Here is a 13,971-nt window from a genome sequence, read left to right as displayed (position 1 = left end):
TGTAGAGCCTGTGCACTGTTGCTGAGAGGTGGGGATGGGCAGTGGGGTAAAGCAGATGTGCATGTTACCCTGCTCGCTTTTCCATTATAGGTTTGCATTTTTAAACGTTTTCTGATAAACGTTTATGTTACCATTTGAACGTCACATCAAAAAGCCTCTCCATAGGTTATACGTATTCCCACATTCAACTTATTAGCAGGACTGATTATAATTTTCAATCAAAAACCTAGTACCTAATGTATCAGAAGCTTTTGTCAGACTTATTTTGATATCTGATTACACTGCAGTTGGTGTGCATGTCTCTGGACTGCATCACAGTACTAAATCACTTTACTAGAAACTGAATAACGATTTGCTGGCAAAGAATTTTTAGTGAAATTGAATAATGCTACCAGTGACTATTTTGTTTATAATTGTTCAGTGGCACTTTCTCCAGTTACTATATACAAGGCGGTAATCAGAGGTGAAGTGATCAGTTATGTGGCGTGGAAAAAAGCCACTTCTACTAAACTCCTTATGGGAATGGAAAAGAAAATACCACTCCTTGAGAACAGATAAACTGTGTCTTTAGACCCTATAGAGTTTCAGGACCCTCGACAGGCTAAGTTCACATATAACTCAACAATCTGGTCATTCTGTTTTTCTTCATAAAGCACATTACTATTCCTCAGCTAATAAGATAGGGTGCCTTTTAGCGCAGTGTCTGAAGGCTAAGAAAGCAAACCAGAGAATAACTGGTGTCCAGAACACCCAAGGTGAATCATGTACATCAGATTCCGATACAGCAGAGCAGTTTTATAAACATCTGTATATCTCAGAAAGCTCTGACCCATTAGTTCACTGTGTTTTGTTTTGTTTTTGGACAAATTACTACATGCTAAACTTCCTTAGGCCCAACAACTGAAACTCTCAGCACCCATTTCAGTTTCAGAGATTACAGCAGCTATCAAGAGCCTGTCCATCAGGAAAGCGCCTGGCCCCAATGGCCTACCAGTGGACTTCTATAGATCTTTGGTGACACATCTCAGTCATAAGCTTTTGGATCTTTATCAATACCTTATTGACAATTTGGGTAAAGCAGGCAACTTCAATGATGCAATAATCACTGTTCTTGCTAAACCTCATTGAGATGCTTCATTAGTAGCTAATTATCATCCCATTTCATTCCTAAATGCAGATTGTAAAACCTTTGCTAAGATATTGGCAGACACACTGTCAGTGGTGATGGCTGAACTCATCCACTCGGACAAGGTTGGTTTTATTAAAGGTTGGTTTTATTAAAGGGCATTGTATAGCAGATAATTCCAGATTGTTTCATAATTTGATGGTGGTGGCTTAGCAGCAGACCATCCCAATGGCCTTGTCAGTTGACGCCAAAAAAGCATTTGATCATGTGGAGCTGGAATATCTACTCAAAGTTTTGTGATGGTTTCACTGTGGAGCACCTTTCATCATATATGTTTCAGTATTATATGATAACCCAACATGTCAAGGATACCCTTTGTTGCCACTTCTATTCCATATGACTTTGGAACTTCGTCCTTTAGATTGTAAGCTCTTTTGAGCAGGGTCTGTCCTTCTTTGTTAAACTGTACAGCGCTGCGTAACCCTAGTAGCGCTCTAGAAATGTTTAGTAGTAGTAGTAGTTGTTGGAGACATAGAGGAGATCAAGTGGAGACATATGGCCAAAATTGATTCTATTCTTTCCCAAGCTTGCACATCCTGGTCATTACTGTACCTTTCTTGGTGGGGACGTATTGACTCCATCAAGATGGTGGTTGTGCCACAGGTTAACTATATTTTGAGTATGTCACCTTTTCTATATCCATTCAGCTTCTACCTCAAATGTGAAGGAACTCTTCTTCACTTTCTGTGAGAAAATAAGCCTCCAAAGATAGCGAAAAACAAGCTGTAAAGAGCAAGAGAAGACGGTGGTGTCAACTTTCCAGATTTCTATTCATATCATCTATTTTTTATTGCATTTTGTCCTGAAATAGTTGGAATTTAGATCACCAAGCCTTGATTTACCACCGTGGCTTAATATAGAAGCTGCCTTTATTCATACAATATCCTTAAAGCTCTATTGGATTATGTATGTCCCTATAACTTTCACTCATCATGTTCATCAAAGCAATATTATTGCCCTCAGAGAGTTTGATAGGTACCAAAAAATCCTTGGACAAAGAATCTCCTGATTCCTATTTGGAGTAATCCTAAATTAACCATTGACAAAAAGATGTTTTCTTGGAAACCTTGGATTACTGCTGGGATTTGATCATTAGATCAACTGTTTGATACTGTGGGCTTTCTGACCCTCTCCAGTTTGCAAGACAGTTTGTCTTTACCATCCACCTGTCAATTTCACTATTTGCAGCTACAATATATTGTGTATGAGCTTTGGAAATATAAGAGGACATCTCTCGTGATTTTCCTACATTGCTGGATCTTGTTGCAAGAAGTCAACCATCAGTCCATACAGCTTCAATGTACTGTAAGCTTTTGTAGGATTATAAATATTCCACATTCCCAGGATCTCAATGTCACTGGGCTGCAGAATAGTGGCTTTTAAATATTGAAGTAAATTGGACACATTTTTTGGACTTTTACCAACTATCCCATTTTATCTACAAGCCTTATGCAACTTTTATTGTTCTTAATGCATTAATCTATTTGGACACCAGTTAAAATAAATAGGGCATGCCTGCAATCAGCTGCAACTTGCTGGAACGCTGGGCAGTTTACAGGCACTTTTTCCACATATGATTTTTGAATGCCCCAATGTGCAGATTTTCTGGCAGAAGATCTGGGAAACACTTAAAAAGTTGTTTCCCTACATTTCTTCTACCTCTTTGTCAAGTATTATTTTTAGGTCTGCACTGGTGCAATCACAACTGTCTCTTTCAGCTGGAAAACCTTTTGATATCTTGATATCCATTCCATTACAACTAATTCTTGGCAGTTGGAAGAATTTTGGAAGACTTAATGCCAATTTCTGGTAGCACACGGGTCTATTGTGTTATAGATCAACAGCACATAAACTGAATCATCTACAATCTGTAGAAAAAATCTTGGAAACCTATTGCTGATTTGTTTACAATGTTGCCTATGTTATAGCTTAGATATTTGTTTTCTTCACCCCACTTCTACAAGCCGTAATGATACTCTCTACTGTGGCTTTTGTTTGTTTTTGGTAATCTCTTTTAAATTGTTTTGATGATTTTGATTGTAATCTCTTTTGCTTTTTTCAAAATTAATAAAAAATTGTTGAACTAAAAAAAAAGACAACTTGTCTTCAGCAGACTGTAAATACTTAAGCAGTACCCATTTACGTTTTTGTTCAGTAAAATTGTCGAAGTTGCTCCTGTGTGTGAGGACTCTCGTTTTTCTCAACCAAGTATTGAAGAGTGGGTAGGAATAACCCTCCGGCCTACCAGAACATTGGTTTGTGTACCTGACCTGGTTCCTGCCTCTGAGATCTTAGTTGGGAATGAACGTCGACATGCAGTCAGGACCAGGGTTACAAATAGTATCTGGTGCGGACTACATTTCACACTTCCAGGCTGTTTCAAGGAGAAATTTAGGCCCCTGTTTACAAAGCCTTGCTAGCGGCTGCCGATGCAGTCATGCCGACACAGCCCATTCACTTTGAATGGGCTGTGTCGGTAGTGCCATGCAGCTTTGTAAACAGGGGAGCTAATGTCCACTCAAAAGTGAGATTATACTCTAAGAAAATAAAAAAAATCACATCATTAACATTCAAATTAAATACCTGGACAAATGTACAAAGGCAACCTTCCTTAAGAAGAATTAAGCAGCAGTGAAAGCATCTCTCTGACTGATGACCATGACGTACAGGAACTTGAACAAGAATGTGTATATAAATATTTAGTTGCAGAGGAAGGAGCAATAATCAAGTGCAAAATACAGGGAGAAAAGGTCAGCAAAAAATATTGCAGGAACTTTAAACTGATGCTGGAAAGTGCATTAACTGCATGGAATAAGACAAAGACCATCCATCAGCTTGTCATTCCTGCAGTCTTGTACAGTTTTAGAATGTAGACTGACCTCTTAAATATCTTTAAAATTGGATATATGAACAAGAAAACTCACTTATGGCCATGAGGTACTTTATAAGAATCAGTGCTGAGCGTGTATATTCCTGGAACTGTAGATCCCGAAAGAGACCTTTAATTTCGTTGGCAAAGAATATGGCCAAAACTCATTGCTAGTTAGCTGTGACTGGGAAAACTAGTTCTGTTGTGGGGCTTTCAGTAGGCTGTTCACTATTTTAAATAGCTGCTTGGTTGAATTTGCAGTTTGTTCAATTTACCATTACTCTCTGTTTTCTATCACTCGGGCAGTCCACTCCCTTGGGACCTACCCCCAGGCTGCTCAACTTATTAATAAGGCTCCTATATTGAGCAATATCAAGGGTCTTGCTGAAATCCAAGTAGAGCCCATCCAGATCACAACCTTGATCCATTTCTCTAATCAGCTAGTCAAAGAAACCAATCATTCATATGGCATGACCTTTCTCTGGTTTAATACACGATGCTTTGGGATCCTGCAAACCTCTAGATTATAAAGAAAGAAAGCTCAGCATCCTTTCCTTCAGCACAGTTTTCATTCATTTTCTGAGGTCAGGCTAACCAGTCCATAGTTTCCAGCTGCCTCTCTGTTACCACTTTAATGAAGAGGAGTCATATCCACCTTCTCTACTCAAAAGGGACCATATCTGTCCCCACAACTTGATTAAACGGATCCTTCAGCGGACCCTCCAAAACCCCATGACTTTGTTTACTTTCACTTTTGCTAGTTAACACTAAGCCCCTATAAATGGTGTGATATCTATTCTTCCTCCATTTAAACCTCTGTTAAAACCCTTGTGATCCTTCCTCCCTCAATTCTTCAACAGTGAACCCCAACCAGAAGTATTTATTTAACATTTCTGTTTTAAATATATCTCATTTCACACATTTTTGCCCATCACCTCTCAGTATTTCAGTTCAGATTACATCTTTTCTTTTGTTGATATATTAAAAAAAAAAGCCTTGCTGCCTTGTATTACCTGACTAGCTATTTTTTTTTTTTTTTTTTTTTTTGCTCTACTTACACTTTTGCCATCCTGACTTCTTTCCCTGTGTAACCCGAGTCTGGTCCGGACCCAGGCCACAGAGGAATACTCTCATGTGCTTCAGCTCCACAGCTTCTGCTCACTGTCAGGCCATGCGCACCCCACTTTCTCCCACTCTCTCTTGCAGTCAATACTGGGATGGGTGATGGTGCGGAATAACAGTTGAGGTCTTTGGGAGACACTTATCTGATTCCGGATTCCGCTCATCTCGTCAGTCCAAGAACCACGCAACACTCCAGGAGATTTAATAACTTGAACTTTATTTGCAACTTCACAAATAAATTATTTATTCATGTCTTATAATGAGCTAATCAGAGTTCAGTCTCCTAATATAGAAAGTATAGAAAGTCACAGAACAAAAGTAAAATATCAGTTCTCTGTACAGAAGTAATCGGGCCTTAGTTAAAACAAGCACACACAACTCCCTATGGTTCACAATTAGGCTACTTGTTCATTACCCAAAGGAAAGTAATTACAGAACTTGACTTACAATGTTCATGATAAGACGAGTCTGCCCTCGAGAACTACTGGGCTGCGAACAGTGTGATGTTCCAACGAAGATCTGCAAGTCGTTGTTGTCCTGACAGATAATCCGAATCACAGTTACCTGAAGCTAGGATCCACCTTAGGAGTCAGCACTCAAGAAAAAGATCTAGGTGTCAATACGCTGAAACCTTCTGCCCAGTGTGTGGCAGTGGCCAAAAAAGCAAACAGGATGCTAGGAATTATTAGGAAAGGGATCCAGTTAAGTCAAAGAATATTATAATGCCTCTGTATTGCTCCATAGTGCAACATCACCTTGAGCACTGCATTCAATTCTGGACTTCATATCTCAAAAAAGATATAGCGGAATTAGAAAAGGTTCAAAGGAGAGAGACCAAAATGATAGAGGGGATGGAATTCCTCCCATATGAGGAAAGGCTAAAGAGGTTAGGGCTCTTCAGCTTGGAAAGGAAATGACTGAGAGAGGATATGATTGAGGTCTACAAAATCCTGAGTGCTGTAGAATAGGTAGAAGTGAATCATTTTTTCACTCTTTCAAAAAGTACAAAGAGTAGGGGGCACTCAATGAAATTACATAGAAATATTTTTAAAACAAATAGGAGGAATTTTTCTTTTCACTCAAAGAAAAGTTAAGCTCTGGATTGGCCGCTGTCGTGGACAGGATGCTGGGCTCGATGGACCCTTGGTCTTTTCCCAGAGTGGCATTACTTATGTACTGTATCTGGGTTTAAAAAAGGTTTGAACAAGTTCCTGGAGGAAATGTCCATAGTCTGTTATTGAAATGGACATAGGGGAAGCCACTGCTTGTCCTGGAATTGGTAGCATGGAATGTTGCTACTAATTGGGTTCCTGCCAGGGACTTGTGACCTGGATTGGCCACTGTTGGAAGCAGGATACTGAGCTAGATGGACCATTCGTCTGACCCAGAACGGCTATTCTTATGTGAAGCAAATTGATGGGAGAAATGTACTATTTGCTGTGGAAAAGGTTGGTAGGCTGTTTTAGTTTCTACATTTTGTTTTCTTTATGAGTGTTTCATTATAAACCACTGAGAAAAGCATTTTTTATGGGCAGTATATTCATTTTTTTTAAAGGTAAAGCACACAAAGGAATGAGGTTTTTATCTTTTTAGGCATGTTCTGCTGGCCTGAAAGTGCCTATCGAGGATGGCCTATCCCTCTTTCTTTCTTTCTTTCTTTCTGTCTGTCTATCCATCTGTATCGCTAGGTTTGATTGCACAGGCACAAACTGTTGCTAAGAACAGTAGGAAGTGTAGTGAAGAGGAATTGAATTTGCCGCAGGGATCCCATGCCTCATGGCATATGAAGGATGGGGCAGGCTGTGGCAGTAGTAAAGAAATGCTGAGTACACTGCAGGGATCCCAAGCCCTGTGGCACAGAGAACAGTACACAGGCCCCAGCTGCAACACAGAATAGGACAACAGCAGTCATGATGAAAAAGAACTTAAAAAATATATAAGGGCAAAAATAGGGGGAAAAGAGGGGAAGAAGATAGCAAATGCTTGGAGGGAAAGAAAGAAGAGGAGAGAGTGGATGATGAAGAAGGGGAAAGAAGAGGGGGCACCGAGTCGTTACCTAAGTGATAATAAAGAGGGGTTATTTGCCATTCTGTCATACCCCAAGTGTTCACTTTTCGACGTGTTTTTGGTTTTTCTTGTTTTGTTTTTTCAGATAAGAGAGTGCTTGTACCGAGTTGCAATAGAAATGGATTATATCAGCACTTCCCTGGGGACCCCTAGCTAGTCCAGTTCACAGAATAGCCACAGTGAATATTTATAACAGATTTGCATGCCCCTCATCCATGGCATGCAAATCTATCTCATGTATATCCATTGTTATTATCCTGAAATCCTGAGTGGTTGGGGTCCCCAACTATTACTACTACTACTTAACATTTCTAGAGCCCTACTAGGGTTACTCAGCGCTGTACAGTTTAACAAAGAAGGACAATCCCTGCTCAAAGGAGCTTACAATCTAAAGGACGAAATGTCAAGTTGGGGCAGTCTAGATTTCTTGAATAGAGGTAAGGTGGTTAGGTGCTGAAGGCGAAATTGAAGAGGTGGGCATTGAGCAAGGATTTGAAGATGGGCAGGGAGGGGGCCTGGCGAATGGGCTCAGGGAGTTTATTCCAAGCATGGGGTGAGGTGAGGCAGAAAGGGCAGAGCCCGGAGTTGGCAGTGGTGGAGAAGGGAACTGAAAGGAGGGATTCGTCTTGAGAGCGGAGGTTACGGGTAGGGACGTAAGGGGAGATGAGGGTAGAGAGGTAAGGAGGGGCTGCAGATCGAGTGCATTTGCAGGTTAGTAGAAGCTTGAACTGTATGCGGTATCTGATTGGAAGCCAGTGAAGTGACTTGAGGAGAGGGGTGATAAGAGTATATCGGTCAAGGTGGAAGATAAGACGTGCGGCAGAGTTCTGGATGGACTGAAGGGGGGATAGGTGGCTAAGTGGGAGGCCGGTGAGGAGTAGGTTGCAGTAGTCAAGGCGAGAGGTAATGAGAGAGTGGATGAGAGTTCGGGTGGTGTGCTCAGAGAGGAAGGGGCGAATTTTGCTAATGTTATAGAGGAAGAAGCGACAGGTCTTGGCTATCTGCTGGATATGCGCAGAGGAGAGGGAGGAGTCGAAGATGACTCCGAGGTTGCGGGCAGATTAGCTTGTTAAGCTTCTTAAGTTACGTGCATTGTTATAGAATCCGTGCTGATTCTGGCACAGATCTCTAAGCATGCTATATAGAATCTGGGGGTAAAGTCTGAAATACATGAAGTGATTTTATTTTTTATTACCCTTGAATCCCCAGTAGCAAGTACAGAACACTACTGAAGCTTTCAGCATTTTCTCCCAATTTGGCCACCTGTGAGTTTTCTAGCTGTAAAACAAAGGAATGAATGCTTTTATCTAACCATCTCATTGTAACCATTCAATTATAATGTGTGCTTCTTGCTTACACATGGAGCTTCCCATACTCCTGCATATCACTCACTTTCATTTCCTTGTATATTATCAGTGTCTTGTTCCACCTGAAAATTATTCATTTCTATGTTCCTTTTGTGTTTCCATGAACTAGAGTCATGCACAAGCTCTTGATCAAATTTAAATGTGTGGATAAGATTTTTTCGTTTTTGGTCCTCCCAGCTGGACTGATTAGGTTATTTGTAGGCTTATTCTGCCCAGTTCCAGATGTGAATGGCTCCACATATCCAAAAAAATGATAATGAAGCTCATAAATAGTGTAACAAAGTAGTGTGGTTAGCGTCTGGCTGCAGGACTTCACAGAAATCTGGCAGACACACACAGATTACAGGTAAAAGTCAAATACTTTTATTTAAGTAATACAAGGATAATAATCAGCCCCGCTTTCTCACAGGATTGGTACTTCCAATAAAGGATCTCAAACACAGTCCCACTTCCAGTAGCCTGTCCTGGCTTGGCTACTCTTTTTCAATAGGTAGTAATTTCCTTTATCTTAAGCACAGTTCCAGTAACCAAGGGATAATTATCCTACGTTGGTGAGTCTTCAGTATCTCACTTGTGATCACACAACCCTGGAATCCCTTGGAGGCTTATTATCACATAAGATTGTAAGGGTCTAAGCTAGGGCTACTGTTCTTCCCTAGAACTCTTCTCAAGCATTGTAGGCAAGCCAGAACTCCTTGGGAGGAGCCTTGCTGCATGATGCAAGGTTCCACATTAGGAGTCACCGACCAGGAAAGGGATCTAGGTGTCATAGATGATGGTACGTTGAAATCCTCTGCTCAGTGTGCAGCAGCGGCTGCTAAGACAGCAAATAGAATGTTAGGTATTATTAGGAAAGGAATGGAAAACAAAAATGAGGATGTTATAATGCCTTTGGATCGCTCCATGGTGCGATTGCATCTCAAATACTGTGTGCAATTATGGTCACCGCATCTCAAGAAAGATATAGTGGAATTAGAAAAGTACAGAGAAGTGCGACAAAAATGATAAAGGGGGTAGGATGACTTCCCTATGAGGAAAGGCTAAAGTGGCTAGGGCTCTTCAGCATAGAGAAGAGATGACTGAAGGGAGATATGGTAGAGGTCTATGAAATAATGAGTGGAATGCAATGGGTAGATGTAAATTGCTTGTTTACTCTTTTCAAAAATACGAAGACTAGGGGACATACCATGAATTACGTGGAGGGGCATAATTGAACAAAAACATCTATCTCCATGGGCGTTTATCTCCGAGAACAGGTCCATGAAGGGGCGGACCGAACCATATTTTCGAAAAAAATAGACGTCCATGTTTTATTCGACAATTTGTGAGCTGGGCGTTTTTGTTTTTCAGTGATAATGGAGAATGAAAGCGCCCAGCTCAAAAACGAATAAATCCAAGGCATTTGTTCGTGGGAGGGGCCAGGAGTCGTAGTGCACTGGTCCCCCTCACATGCCAGGACACCAACTGGGCACCCTAGGGGGCACTTTTACAAAAACAAAAAAAAAGGTAAAAGAGCTCCCAGGTGCATAGCACCCTTCCCTTGTGTGTTGAGCCCCCAAATCCCCCTCAAAACCCACTGCCCACAAGTCTACACCATTACTATAGCCCTAAGGGGTGAAGGGGGGCACCTACATGTGGGTACAGTGGGTTTGGGGGGCGGTTTGGAGGGCTCCCATTTACCAGCACAAGTGTAACAGGTGGGGGGGATGGGCCTGGGTTCACCTGCCTGAAGTCCACTGCACCCCCTAATAACTGCTCCAGTGACCTGCATACTGCTGCCAGGGAGGTGGGTATGACATTTGAGGGTGAACATAAAAAGTTGTGAAACGGCATATTTTTGTGGTGGGAGGGAGTTTGTGACCACTGGGGGAGTCAGGGGAGGTCATTCCCGACTCCCTCCAGTGGTCATCTGGTCATTTAGGGCACTTTTTGGGGCCCTATTCGTGGAAAAACAGGGTCCAGGAAAAGTGCCCTAAATTCTCGCTAAAAACGCATTTTTTTTCCATTATCTCTGATCGGCCGATAACCACGCCCCAGTTCCGCCTTCACCACGCCCCCATCAACTTTGTCCGCATCCGCGATGGAGTGCAGTTGAAAACGTCCAAATTCGGCTTTCGATTATACCGCTTTATTCGTTTTGTGAGATAACGTCTATCTCCCGATTTGGGTCACAATATAGGCGTTTTACTATTTTGATTATAAGCTGGATAGTATTGCATTTAAAACAAATAGGAGAACATATTTTTTTCACTCAATGAATAATTATGCTCTGGAACTTGTTGCCAGATGAACTAATAGCAGCTTGTGTAAAAGGGTTTTAAAAAAGGTTTGGATAAGTTTTTTGAGGTAAAGTCTGTAAACTGTTAAGATAGACCTAGGAAAAGCTACTGCTTAACCCTGGGGAGCTGGTAGTCTGGAATCTTGCTACTTCTTGGGATTCTGCATGTGACCTGGATTGACCACCTCTGTTAGAAAAAGGACACTGGGCTAGATAGAACTTTGGTCTTTCCTAGTATGTCATATGTTCCCATGGAATGTATGTGAAATAAACTGGGAAATGCATGTGTCCTAAACAGCAGGTGTAAATATGTGAATGTCCTTTCCATGGGGTAATTTCAAACACTTGCAAACTTCCCCTTAGAAAACAGTTACCACTTACATATATCTGCCACACGAGTTAGCCAGGCTTTTCTAAAATCTTTCAGTCACTATTTGAAAATTGTTTGTCTATACTGGGTCTGAGAAGTTTTCCCTTCAAACTCAGAACCACCCTGGATCCAAATAAATGGGCTGGACTCATAAATAGGGATTTAAGTCTGATGATTTTGTGTTTACTGTCTCATAAAGTGTACTAAAGCAATGAACTAAAAAATCTGAATTGGTCTCATAAAAAAAAAATATGTGATGAATATGGATATTTATTTACAGTCACATAAAACAGCTTTTTATATTGCAACAATCAACCTTCTTTTCTTCAGAGATCAAACACTCCAAGACTAATATATGTATGCGCACTAAGGGGTTTTTTTTTTTGTTTGTTTACTGCATCTATCTAACCATAAATAATTCAATTTCTTTTTAAACTTGACTTTAATAAACCCATTTTTTTTCTGAAATGATATCGTTTAAATTGAGATGTAAGCACAGAGCCAAGGTGAAAAAAAATTCTATATAAATCACAGCAAAACAGCATGCACAAATTGGAATAGTAATTTAACCCACAAAAAAAATCATGTTCCAGAAGAATCGGATGAAAGGACATGCTGATATTTAGCAGAGGAAAACCATTCTAGCAGTAGTAAAGTGTAAAATATAAGTATACTAGTAAAAAAGCCCCGTTTCTGATGCAAATGAAACGGGGGCTAGCAATGTTTTCTTCTGTGTGCATGTGGGAGTGTGTGTGTCCCTGCCCTTTGGCCTCTCTCCCCTCCCCCCTCTGAGTCCTTCACTGTTACAGAGCCAGCGATTTGATTTCGTGCTCTGCTGTTTTCCTTCACTGACTGTGTTACAGAGAGGGTGGGGCAGACATTCATAGGGAAACCGGATATCTCGCCCCCTTCACACTTCCGGCTGGAGGCTTCATAGAACGTTGGTGTTGCTTTTTATATAGAGAGATTGGCAGTGAGCGAGAATTCTTGTTTAGGAGAATTTCTTCAGGGCAAAACACCTATTGCCATCCCCATGTCTGCCCAACTATCTGTACATATAGCTGTGTCAGAGGCCTTATCCATGGAGGGATCTGTCTAAAATTTGCTTGGATATTGTCTTACTGAGGTTCCCGGACTCCTGCTAAATGTCAGCCCAACCCATAATAGATGTACTGGGAGATTGCAATCACAGGACCAGTCTGACAGTGATACTTAAAACAGAAGACTAAAAAATACCACCACTGCTAATCATTTCTATAGTGCTACAAGATGCATTCAGTGCTGTACATATTATACGCAGGTATTTTTTTTTTCTGTCCCTAGGGGCTCACAATCTAAGTTTGTGTACCTGGGGCAATGGAGGGTTAGGTGACTTACACAAGGTCACAGGGGGCTGCAGTGGGAATTGAACCCAGGTTGCCAGGATGAAAGCCCACTGCACTACCCGGCTTACGCTTCTTCAGTTTGTTTTTCAGGCACATTTCACAAAAGTTGATAGCACCAGTAGCAGAGGGTCAGGCCTTCTGTCTGACTTGTCAGTCTCTATGGGGGTAATTCTATTTCTGTGGCAGATCTTTGCCTTTTTTTTGTTTCTGCGTACTTTTCTATTTACAATGGTGTGATATCCAGGTCTCCTTTACAGGCAGAAGCGTACAAAGATTTAATTGAAAACATTCAAAACATAGCTATGAAAGGGGATGTATTACTACTTGGTGATTTTAATATGCTAGATGTTGATTGAGGCATCCTTTTTGTAAGGTTGTCTAGGTAGGGTGATCCTGGATCCTTTACAGGAAAACTGTTCCAGCAGTTGGTAATGGAACCCTCCAGGACGTCTTCTAGAGTGGAAGAGTAGCCTAAATTACTTAGATGATATTTGTGGTAGGCAGTATATCATGAAATAATGAAACTTAATGCTTAGAGCAGTGGGCTGACAACCAGGGAAGCCCAGTTCATATCCCACCAGGGGCATAGCCACGGGTAGGCCTGGGTGGGCACAGGCCCACTCACTTTTGCATGAGGCCCACCCTAACTACCCCCAATCCAACATCCCTCGCTGCCTTTTCTCCCGTGGCTCTGGGACGGCCGTCTGGTTGGCATAGTGAAGACTTGCCAATCAGCATTTAAGCATGGGTAACTGGGGCCCGCACAGAGAGGCAGACTTGGCTCTGGCCACCTTTTTGGGCATAATGTATGGACTGTGTGGGTCTTTATCTGCAGTCATTTTCTGTGTTACTGTATTATCCTGTAGGCTTCAGTGAGCAGCTCTATTATGCTAGGGAGTAATTTTATAAAGGGACCTGAGTGTCTAAAATAATATTTTAAGCATTCAAGTAGGATCTTATAAAATTGTCCAAGGTATTTATTTATTTATTTATTTGTTACATTTGTATCCCACATTTTCCCACCTATTTGCAGGCTCAATGTGGCTTACATAGTACCGGAGAGGCATTTGCCGACACCGGTGTGAACAACTACAAAGTGATGTTGTGGTAGGTAAAGTTCGTATGGCACAGTCACATTAGGGAATCGTACAGCGGGAGAGTTGTATGTCCATTACGCACTTTAGTTTTGTTGTGTTGCAGAGATCAGGCATTTAAGTTGGATCGGTAGGGTATGCCTTTTTAAACAGGTTAGTTTTTAGTGTTTTCCGGAACTTGAGGTGGTTGTAAGTCGTTTTCAAGGCTTTCGGTAATGCGTTCCACAGTTGTG

The sequence above is a fragment of the Microcaecilia unicolor genome, chromosome 3, assembly GCF_901765095.1.
Source record: "Microcaecilia unicolor chromosome 3, aMicUni1.1, whole genome shotgun sequence".
Taxonomy (NCBI): Eukaryota; Metazoa; Chordata; class Amphibia; order Gymnophiona; family Siphonopidae; genus Microcaecilia; species Microcaecilia unicolor.
Note: the sequence above shows the minus strand (reverse complement) of the source record.